This window comes from Macrotis lagotis, chromosome 2 (genome assembly GCF_037893015.1).
Source record: "Macrotis lagotis isolate mMagLag1 chromosome 2, bilby.v1.9.chrom.fasta, whole genome shotgun sequence".
Taxonomy (NCBI): Eukaryota; Metazoa; Chordata; class Mammalia; order Peramelemorphia; family Peramelidae; genus Macrotis; species Macrotis lagotis.
This window is the reverse complement of record NC_133659.1, coordinates 301,733,747-301,744,375: the sequence shown is the minus strand read 5'-3', so window position 1 is coordinate 301,744,375 and position 10,629 is coordinate 301,733,747.

Sequence of the window (10,629 nt, the reverse complement as noted above, 5' to 3'; positions counted from 1 at the left end):
TGTTTCTGTATGTACTTGTTATTTCTTCATGAGTTGAGTAATTATTACTATGATTCCCAAGTCTATAGTTCTATCCCTGGTTTTTTTCACTAGCCTAGTCTCATATTGCCAACTACAAATTAGTCATTTCTTAACTGAATATTTCAAAGAAATCACAAATTCACCATGTGCAAAATGGAATTTATAATTCCCCCTAAACTAGCTTCTCCTCCAAATACCTCTCTTTTATAAGAGGACATTATGATTTCTCTAGACACTCATCTGGAATCTTAGAATGATCTTCAACACTACCTTCTCTATCATCTCTCACATAATAATAATAGATGATAATCCCTAGCATTTATTTAAAACTTTGAGGCTCACAAATTACTTTATGTATATATATATATATATATATATATATTCTTATTTTATCCTCAAAACAATTCTTGGAAGTGTTATTGATTCCCATTTTACAGATGAGAAAACTGAGGTAGCCAGAAGTTTGAATGTACACAGAAGATGTCTGAAACCAGATTTGATTTTAGTTCTTCATGACTCCCCTTCCAACATTCTCTCTACTTTGCCAAGCAGATGCCATATCTAATCTATTCGTTGCCAACCCTTGTCAATTGTATCTCTCCAGTTTCTTTCAAATCTGTCCACTTCTCTTCCTTCACTGGCCTCTTATTTAGGCGCAGTTTATCCTCCAATGGACTCTTATAATAGCCTCCTATCATTAAACATTCAGTTTCTAATTTTTCTTTTCTTCAATCTATTCTACGAAGTTGCATAATAATTTTTCTAAAGAATACGTTTAACCATAATACTCTCTGATGAAGACACTTCAGGATCTCCCTTTAGCCTCTAACATTAAAAACACATCCTTCAACTTAACAGGGAAAGACATTCACCAACCAGCTGCAGTCCATCTTTCTCTTCACCTTAACATATTCTGTCCCAACTTTGCCTATTTACTTCTCCCTGAATTCAGTCAGTAAACATTTATTTAACTATATCTGAGAGACTGTGTTAAGCACTGGAAATGCAAATAATAAAGATGCTTCCTGCCCTCAGAAGTCTTCAGTCTAATAGGATTCTACCTCATACATTCTTGCAAGGCTTGGCAAGGGGTGCCATACTTAGATGTACCCACTTGTACCTATCAGACTCTGTGGCTACCTTGTAAGCTCAGTTCTTGTACCATTATATCCTAAGAATTTTGCCTTTCTTGATTCCCTTCATGGTCAACTCCTCCTTAAAGTATCATCTGGTTTTTTGTTATAGTTTCTCTATTCTTCCTCAGTAGACTGCAATATTCCATTTTCATGACCTTCTTCATATTGGTTATTTTTCTCTCAGACAGCAACCAATCTAATTCAGGTCTTTCTAATCTCTCACATGGACAATTAAAATAGCCTCCTAATCAGCCTCTTTGACTCTAGGCTTCTATTCTAGCCCAACTTTCATGATGATATCAAAATAATCTTCATTAAATTGTATGTCTATTCATGTCATTTTCCCTTTAATGCTTCTCTCCTGACTTTATGATGAAGTATATACAAATGCTTTAGCCTAGCACTAAGGCCCTCAACAATCTGGCTCAAACCTCCATTTCCAGATAGCTCAGATTATTCCATCATTCATTCTATGTCCATCATTACTAACTATACCATAAACTTGACATTCGAGCTTCAACCTTTATGCCTTCATATGATTTACATTTCATTGTATTAATTATATTGTTCTGAGCAAATATTATATTACTCCCTGAGAAGAGACAGTCTTAGAGGTTGGGATCTTCTACTTTTTCCTCTGTATTTCCCAGGGCCTGGAACAATATGGTGCATACATTAGGAATTTGTAAATGTTTGTGAAATTAAATTGAATATATTGATTTTTTCCTCTCAAAGTCACACCCAGCTACACACAGACATACAGATACACAGATAAACACACACACACATTTTTGTCCACAATAATCTAATGTTTTATGTAAACTCATTCTCCTTTGGGATAAAACATTTTGAATTCAAAAGGCTGTGACAAGATACTGGACACATTTCTAAACTTGAATGTATGAAGGATTGTGATTTCATCAGTGCAGGAGATTCCTTCCACCAAGACAAACAGCATCCTTTGGTGGAAAAAGTCATAGAGAGTTCATTGGGGTACACAGAGTTTAAGTGTGTTGCCCAAGGGTTGGTGTTCTTAATTTTAGAGTACATTAAAATGTTAACAAGCAATGATTTTCTTTTTAATGTGGTTTTTGTGTCAATGATCTCTCTCTTGCCCAAAATTGTACATTTCCATTTGAGTTCCCATAGGCTGGCCTCCCTGCCATCTCCCTGGCAAGCGTCATTTCCAAATTACTCTACCCTAATATTATTTACCCTGTAAGTGGAAATTCTTAACAATGGACTTTTAAAATTCCATCACTCTTTTCCCATTGGGGACCTGTGTAAAATAATTACTTAATTTGACAGTCTTTGATAGTGAATTCATGTAGAAAATTTGCAACCCAATCAATTAACTCAACAATTTTTATTCAGGAACTTTTCATTATCTCTTCTCATGATTATCTGTCCGTATAGGTCAACTTATAGTAGAAATAAACATTAGGGACTTGCAGAATTGGCTTAAAAATAATGTATATTACTTAGAGCAGCTGGGTGCAATAGTGGATAGTGACCTGGACCTGTGGTCAGGGAGACTTCTCTTCCTGAGTTTAAATCTGCATTCAAAAGCTTACCAGCTATGTGACCCTGGATAAGTTATTTTACTGTTTGTCTCTGTTTCCTCAGTTGTAAAAATGAGCTGGAGAAGGAAATGGCAAACTGCTCCAGAAAACCCCAAATGGGGTCAAGATTTGGACCCAACTGAAATGACTGAACACTACCCACATATCTATATAGTACTTTATGATTTACAAATCACTTTAAATGCATTACCTCATTTGATTCTCATGAAAATCTTGTCATTACAAGTGTTATTATTCCTGTTTTATAGAAGAATAAAAAAAAGGAGAAGGAGAAACTAAGTAATATGGCAAAAGTCATCCAGATCATAAGTTCTAAGGATTGCTTTAAAACTCGGGTCCTTTAACTCTAATGGTTTCCCCACTATATCATGCTGCTTCATTTCAATATATGTCTTCAATTATAATCACTTCATTATTTGAAACGCTGACATGTGAGTGAATGTTGTCTAATCCCAGTGGGAAAAGCTAGGTGAAAGTTATAGAGATGCAGATTTGGGGGGTAATACAGGGGAAAACCTGTTCACAATTGGGTCTTTCTTAAAATGAAAATGGCCACCTGTCATTAGAGGTCTTCAAGCAGAGGATGGATGGCCTCTTGTAGATTTTAAAGAGAGGATTCCTGCATATTGACTAGGTTAGACTGGAAGGATTCTCAAGTATCTTCAAACCCTAAAATTCTGTGATTTGATAGAAGGACCTCACCTTTGTTTCTAACTAATAGGCAATAAATCATGTAAGAAACTGAACTGAATCTAGACAAATATGGCATGAGAAAAGAGGTCAGAATAAATCTGTTTCTTTCCTAAAAGCGATGGTGATAGTTTCAGGCTGTTTATGTACTATAATTTAATATAAAATAGAAATGGGACAAAAAAGAGAAATTATTTTGAAAAGTGACAAAATTCTTGGTCTAATTAATGTTTGCAAAATTCTCAGAGTTCTTACTATCTATGCAAAGAAGATTAAGATAGGAATCAGGGCAGCTGGGTGGCACGGTGAATAGAACACTGGCTCTGGAGTCAGGAGGATCCAAGTTCAAATCCAGCCTTACACACCTAACCCCCTTAGTCACTTAACACCACTACCTTGAAAAAAAGCCTAAAACAAAAAAGAAAGAAAGAAAATGATGGGAATATTTCCTGGATGACTACCAACATTTTGTGAGTTTAGCAACATGGGACTAATTGTCATTTACAACTGTGTTGCATTTTTGCAGCATGAGAAATTCCATTAAATGGATAATTCAGGTCCTCAAATACTACATTCTTTAAATATAACAGTTAAGTGATATTAACGGTAATAGATGTAGAATATTTAACCATCTCTATGCCTTGAATTAGCTTTTTCTTGACTTTTTTTTGTTCATTTGTTTTTAATTGAACCTAAAATTGTGACTGGCATTGCTTTCTAATTTAAATAGGAATTTAGGTAATTAATTGAAAACTACTGCATTTAATGACTGAACAAAATTTTGAGTTTTTTCCACTTGAAAATTTCTCTATTACTTTATAAGTGGATCCTTCTATTAGAGATTTTCACATTATCAGGTTCTAGAACCTGAGTTAAGTTAGAATTATTATATTTCAGTGATGGATGAAGACATTTTTTGGTGCCCTCAGTAAACTTTTAACTGTCACTAATCATAGCTTAAGACTTACTTCCTGTACAAACCTATCTGTGAATACTCCAATCCACAATGATCTATATGTCCTTTTAAAATTTTGACATTAATGGCATTTTATACTGTGCATGTGATTACATTCTGACATATTCTTCTCTGGGTAGATTTTTTTCCATAACATTTTGCAAAATGTTTAATGCAGAGTAGTCTTGTACTTGTCCTCCTTCCTGTGAAGGAGTCTGTTGAGAATGGAATTCGAGGCTGTCCATATTAGAAGGTGGAATACTTTTCAAGAGCCAATAGAGATAGGCTAAAGTCTATAAAAGCTTATCCATTAGGCATGGGAGTATTTTTGAGACAGCAATAAATCAGAAGAACTTAGGATAAATCAGAGTCCAATCAGAAGCAGACCAACAAAGGCTAATATATAGAGTGCAGGATCAAAGATAAGACTGGCTTTTTTTTTTTGGCAATGGTACTAGTCACCAAACCTCTAGGGCAATTGAGAATAAACCATTGCCCACAGGTATTTTCTAACTTGGTTTGGAAAAGCCAATTTCCATGGACAATTTTTAAATGTTATTTTGTGACTTAAGTATGAGCCAATTTCACTGAATCAGTGACTTATTTATAATTAGCAGAATTAATTTGCATAGAAACCATAAACATCATTAGAATTTATTGCTATAGAGACTCCCTAATCTATTTTAAACTATTACTTAATTTAATAAACTCTTTTATTGATAAACTTAGATTTACTGTCATACTCTCCCAGAATGAATGACCACACATTATGAACTGCCAAAGTTTAAGTTAATGAGGTTTCATTGCATGTAAAGAGGAAAGGTATAGTTTCAAATACATGTTGAAGCATATCACTAATTCTCTCAATCTTGCTACCAAGGAGACTTTTGATTATCTGATTTAAAACTCAGCAACAAAGAATTTCGCTCGCTTGGTTTAAAATGAAAAGTCCCTGGAGGAAAAAAAAATCAAGAGGAAAGAATTGTTATGCTCATTGTATTTGGGAGAATTGCTCTCTACTTGGAAGATAAAATCTATAAAACTGAATGGAATGAAATGGATTAATGAAAAGTTGAAGTTATTTCACACTTTCATGAGCAATGCAAAAGAGAGAAGAATAAAATAAAAAAAGATGAAATGTTTCATTTTATAATTATGATATTAAATCCAATTTAACAAACATGTTAGGAATAAAAAGAAATAATTTCAGCTATTAAGGAGCTGACATTCTAGTAGAAAATACAATTTTGTGCTAAATCTCGGAGAGATACGAAATTTAGATAAAAGTTCCTGCCCTCATGGAGATTACAGTCTAGTAGGGAAAAAAAAAATACTTAACCAGTAAATATGGAATGGAAGGCCATTATCAGCAAGGGATAAAAGTAAGGGAAGGGAATTAAGAGCAGGAGATCAAGAACCAAAGATGAGTGATTAGCTTGGGAAAAGACTTGAAAGAACTACATATATAAATATGCCAGGGGATGGGAGTGTTCAGTTTTGACTGAATATAGAGAGAGAAAGGGTGTTGTTGCTAGATCATGTAGATCCCAGAATGTTAGCAAGACAATGGGGAACTACTGAAGATTTCTGAACAGAGGAACACTATTTTACCCCCCTGAGGTAATGGTACTAAGTGACTTGCCCAGGGTCACACAGTAAGTATCTGAGACCAGATTTGAAGTCAAGTCCTCCTGATTCCAGGGCTTGTGCTTTATCCACCTGGCAGCCTCCTATTATTTAAAGTAATATTCTTAGATTACTATTCTGGTGAAATAGAAATGAAGGAGGCTTAAGATGTGAAAACTTGTTAGGTGTGTGTTGAAATAATGCAGGTAAGTTTTAGCAAGGGTAGTGGAAATGAGATGAGTGGATAGATATGAATAACGTTTCAAAACTGGAATCAAGTTCTGGTAAATGGTTTGAATATGAAAAATATTAGAGAGGAAGGAACCAACCTCAAAGTTGGCAAAGATGGAATATAGGATGAATGGCAGTCTCACAAACAAATTTGGTAGAGAAAAAGTGTAATATATTTAGGGGGAAAAGATGCACTCATTTTAGATGTGTTGAACTTGAGGTGTTGGGGGGCCATTTCAATGGTCATATAACAGAGGTACCCTGAGAACATGAAACTGGAAGAGACTTGAGAACATCTCTATTCCCACCTTCTCATCTCATAACTGAAGATGATGTGGTCTGGAGAGGTTAAGGCAGTTTTAAGCAGGTGGCAGAGCTAGAATTGGAATTCAAGCCCTCCGACTTCAAACCCAGCATTCTTTCCACAACACCATGCTACATTCTGAACAGAAGGAGCTAAGAAGAAAGATCAGGACCAGAGAAACCAACTGAAGAGTGGTCTGTTAAGAGGTAGACACTGAAGTCATGATGAAATTGCCGAAAGTTTACATAGAAGAAAAAAATGGACCAAGAACTGACCAAAGGGGAGCGCCCACTTTAAGGGATGATAGAAAGGAGAGTGATGAACTAGCAAGGGAAAGAGGTGTGATTAGAAAGGTAGCAGGAGACTGGAAAAAAGCATGGTGTCTTTGAAGCAAAGGAAAGAGAGGTTACATATTACATGTGAGTGAGGAGTCAGAAAGGCCCAAGTTCCAATTCTGACTTTTACATTGTATGACCAGGGATAAGTCATTTAGTTTCTTTTAGTCTCATTTTTTTTCTTCTTTAAAATGGGAATAATAGCACCTAACCTCACAGAATTAATGTAGAAATCAAGTTAAATGATATTTGTCAATTGCTTTGTAAACCATTTTTATTGTAAATTATTATGATTATGATTATTTTGAGGAAGAGGAGGAGAAGGATGTGGTGAATAGGATTATAAAACTAGAATATTTAAGAAGATGCAGATTGGAAGGAAATTGATGGATCTGGTGATCAGGAGAAAATGTTATGAATGACATGAGAAGATGCTATGAATATCAAATTTATTAAGCATCCGATAAAGATAAACAATAATTAATAATCACTGAATCATATTTAAAATTATTTCTCCGTCATTAAAATATGCCTTTTGAAAGTGCTGTGATATTTGGAAAGTCTGCCTAATTTTTGAAGATGGAATTTGTCAGTGCTCTGAAAGGTGGAAGGAAATGATCAGTCCAAGCAGAAAATACTTGTGTAACCTGATTGTTTCATTCATGGTGCCACAACTCTCCCTTATGTAAACTCCAAAATACTTTCAAATGGAAAAGAAAAAGATCCTATACTTGTCAGAGAGGAGATCTGTTCTTTACCTAAATCAATCTGTTTCAATCATTAAATGAAATACTATATTTGAACATTTGGTTAAAGTAACTGGATGAAGTACCATGGAAAGAAAATAAAGATTTTTCTTTTTCAATAAAAGCCAATACAGTGGATTTGGATATGTATGGGGATGTTAAGAGTTTAATTTATCCCTCTGTCCACTCCATGAGAAAGAAACTATTACTTGATTCATACTAATGAATATTTTTCTATTTAATTTAAATATCTAATATACAAATGTGGTATCAACTGTGGGATCAATTACTACTTCCTGGTCTTTTATGAACATCATTTTTTTTTAGATTTTTACAAGGCAAAAGGGGTTAAGTGGCTTGCCCAAGGCCACACAGTTAGGTCATTATTAAGTGTCTGAGACTGGATTTGAACCCAGGTATTCCTGACTCCAGGGCTGGTGCTCTATCCACTGCACCACCTAGCCACCCTGAATATCCTTATTCATAAACATCCTGAAAGGTTGTCAAGTGTGATGACAAAGGAAACATATCACCTAGACACCAGTTTTGATTAAATTCTCCAGATTATCTGGATCAATTGATTATAAATCACTAAAATAGTGAGTTTCCCCAAATGTGAATTTTCCAAAGCATAGAATGAAGCCCTGAGACAAAAATTGTTTAAATTCCTGACCCACAGTACTACATGGTATAGTTGATAGTGTGCTATGGGGGGGGGGGGGGGAGACCTGTAAAAGGTTTATCAGACAAATTAACACTTCTGATTTCATCACTAGATGGCAAAATGAATACAGTATTAGATCCGAATTCAAGAATGGTTCAAATTTGAATCCTGCCTCAGATAACAACTAGCTGTGTGACCCTGGGCAAGTCAATTAACCTGTTGGTTTCCCCATTTATCAAATGAGGCTAACCACAGCATCTATCTCATTTGTGACCATCAAATTGCTTTGCAAACCTCAAAGTGCTGTATAAATTCTAACTACCATCTTCTTCATATCTTTGGGGAAGTAAATCATGCCCAAGAGCCTACAGCTTCTATTTCTTTTTTTTTTTTAAGATTTTTCAAGGCAATGGGGTTATTATCAAGTGTCTGAAGTCGGATTTGAACCCAGGTACTCCTGACTCCAAGGTCAGTGCTCTATCCACTGCACCATCTCGCCGCCCCTACAGCTTCTATTTCAAGTAATATGGGGGTGACTAGTAAAGAAGGAACTGAAGCAGCCAAATGAAATCAGTTTTTATAGAAATCACCAAGAAAAATTATTTAAATGGTTATATCAAAACTATATTACATTTTAAAAATAAAAAAGCAACCCTTTTAAGAAATGGATTGGTTTAGCAAACATAAGGAAAAGCTTCCATTCTTGGAAACTACATGAGGAAAAAGAGTGACCTTGATGGGCTTCATCTTTTTTTCCTGAACAATAGCAATCTCAAACTAGATCACTGACTTATGTTCTTACAATCTGGAAAAGGACTGCTTTGAGATGATCAAGCCCAGATTCTGTTAGAATCACGAACCTATAAAAGCCCAGACAAATAGTCATTCAGATTCATAGGATGATCTCACAGTGTTCTTTTAACTTTATAATCCCATGAGTCTCACAAGAAAACCAAACCAATGGGACCTAGTTGCTCCTTTGGCCAATTGTATGGAGAGCTTCTCTCTAGGCATCAACATCCTCCTTCCTTATTCCCTATGAGCTACTTAAGGGCAGAGACTTTGTTTTAATCATTCTTTTTTGACCTAGCGCAGTACCTGGCCATAGCAGGAGATTAATCAATTCTAGTTGATTAATTGATTGAGTCAAATGATTCTGGGGTATATTACTAATCTAGTTTCATTTTATATTTAATATTCTATGGACTACTGACAGGAGGATAAATGATTTCCTTTCTATTTAAAAGAAAAACCCTGAAAGCATTGGGATGTAATTTGAACTTTTACAGGTTTACCAAAAATATCTTCAAAACTTCAGTATTAGGCCACTTAATAAGATATGTTCCTCACCCGATTGTCTAATGATTTTTGATTTCTTTTTCTAGAGTTTTATATTATTAAAACTTTTAATTCCATGTACCTTTGAGATTATGAGTATTTGGTAGGAAAACATTTATTTAAAATTTTATTAAATGTTTATAGATCAATACTATTACCAAGGGATTATGGGATATAGATTTGTCTGTTATAATACTATGGTTTCAACAAAGTTTATATGTTTAATTCTTTTTTTTAAGGTTTTTGCAAGGCAAATGGGGTTAAGTGGCTTGCCCAAGACCACACAGCTAGGTAATTATTAAGTGTCTGAGACCGGATTTGAACCCAGGTATTCCTGACTCCAGGGCTGGTGCTCTATCCACTGCACCACCTAGCCGCCCCTCTTAAGGCTATTTTAAGATTTTATTGCAATATAGGCATTTCTCTTGTGCAATTATGTAATTGTGTAATTATAGCTGCTTAATAATGTCTTCCAAGGTCTTTGGTAACTGCTCTATTTTGCAACCTGTTGCTATAGATTGTAGTAGTTTTACCGATTCCTTGAATAAACTGCATTAATCACTAAATTCTAGTCTTAAAGGGTAACCCTTGAGATGGCCATGATACATGTATTATCTTAATTTTTTAAAATGTATATTTTTGCTAGATTTTTGAGCTATGATCTGTCATCTTCCCTCCCAATCTCACATTAGAAAAGATATATATATATATATATATATATATACATGTATGTATGTATATATATATATATATGTATACGTGGAAACATACAACACATGCTTCCATTTTTCAATCCTTTCTCTGGAGGTTGATTTTGTAGTTGATTATGAATAATCATATTAATAGAATAGTTTAGTCATTCACAGTTACTTCAAACAATATAACTGCTAGTATATTCAAAGTTCACATTTCAGCTTAGTCTTTCCATGATTTTCTAAACCTAATCTGCTCATTATTTCTTATTGCCCAAGAACATTCCATCACAATCTTATACCATAAC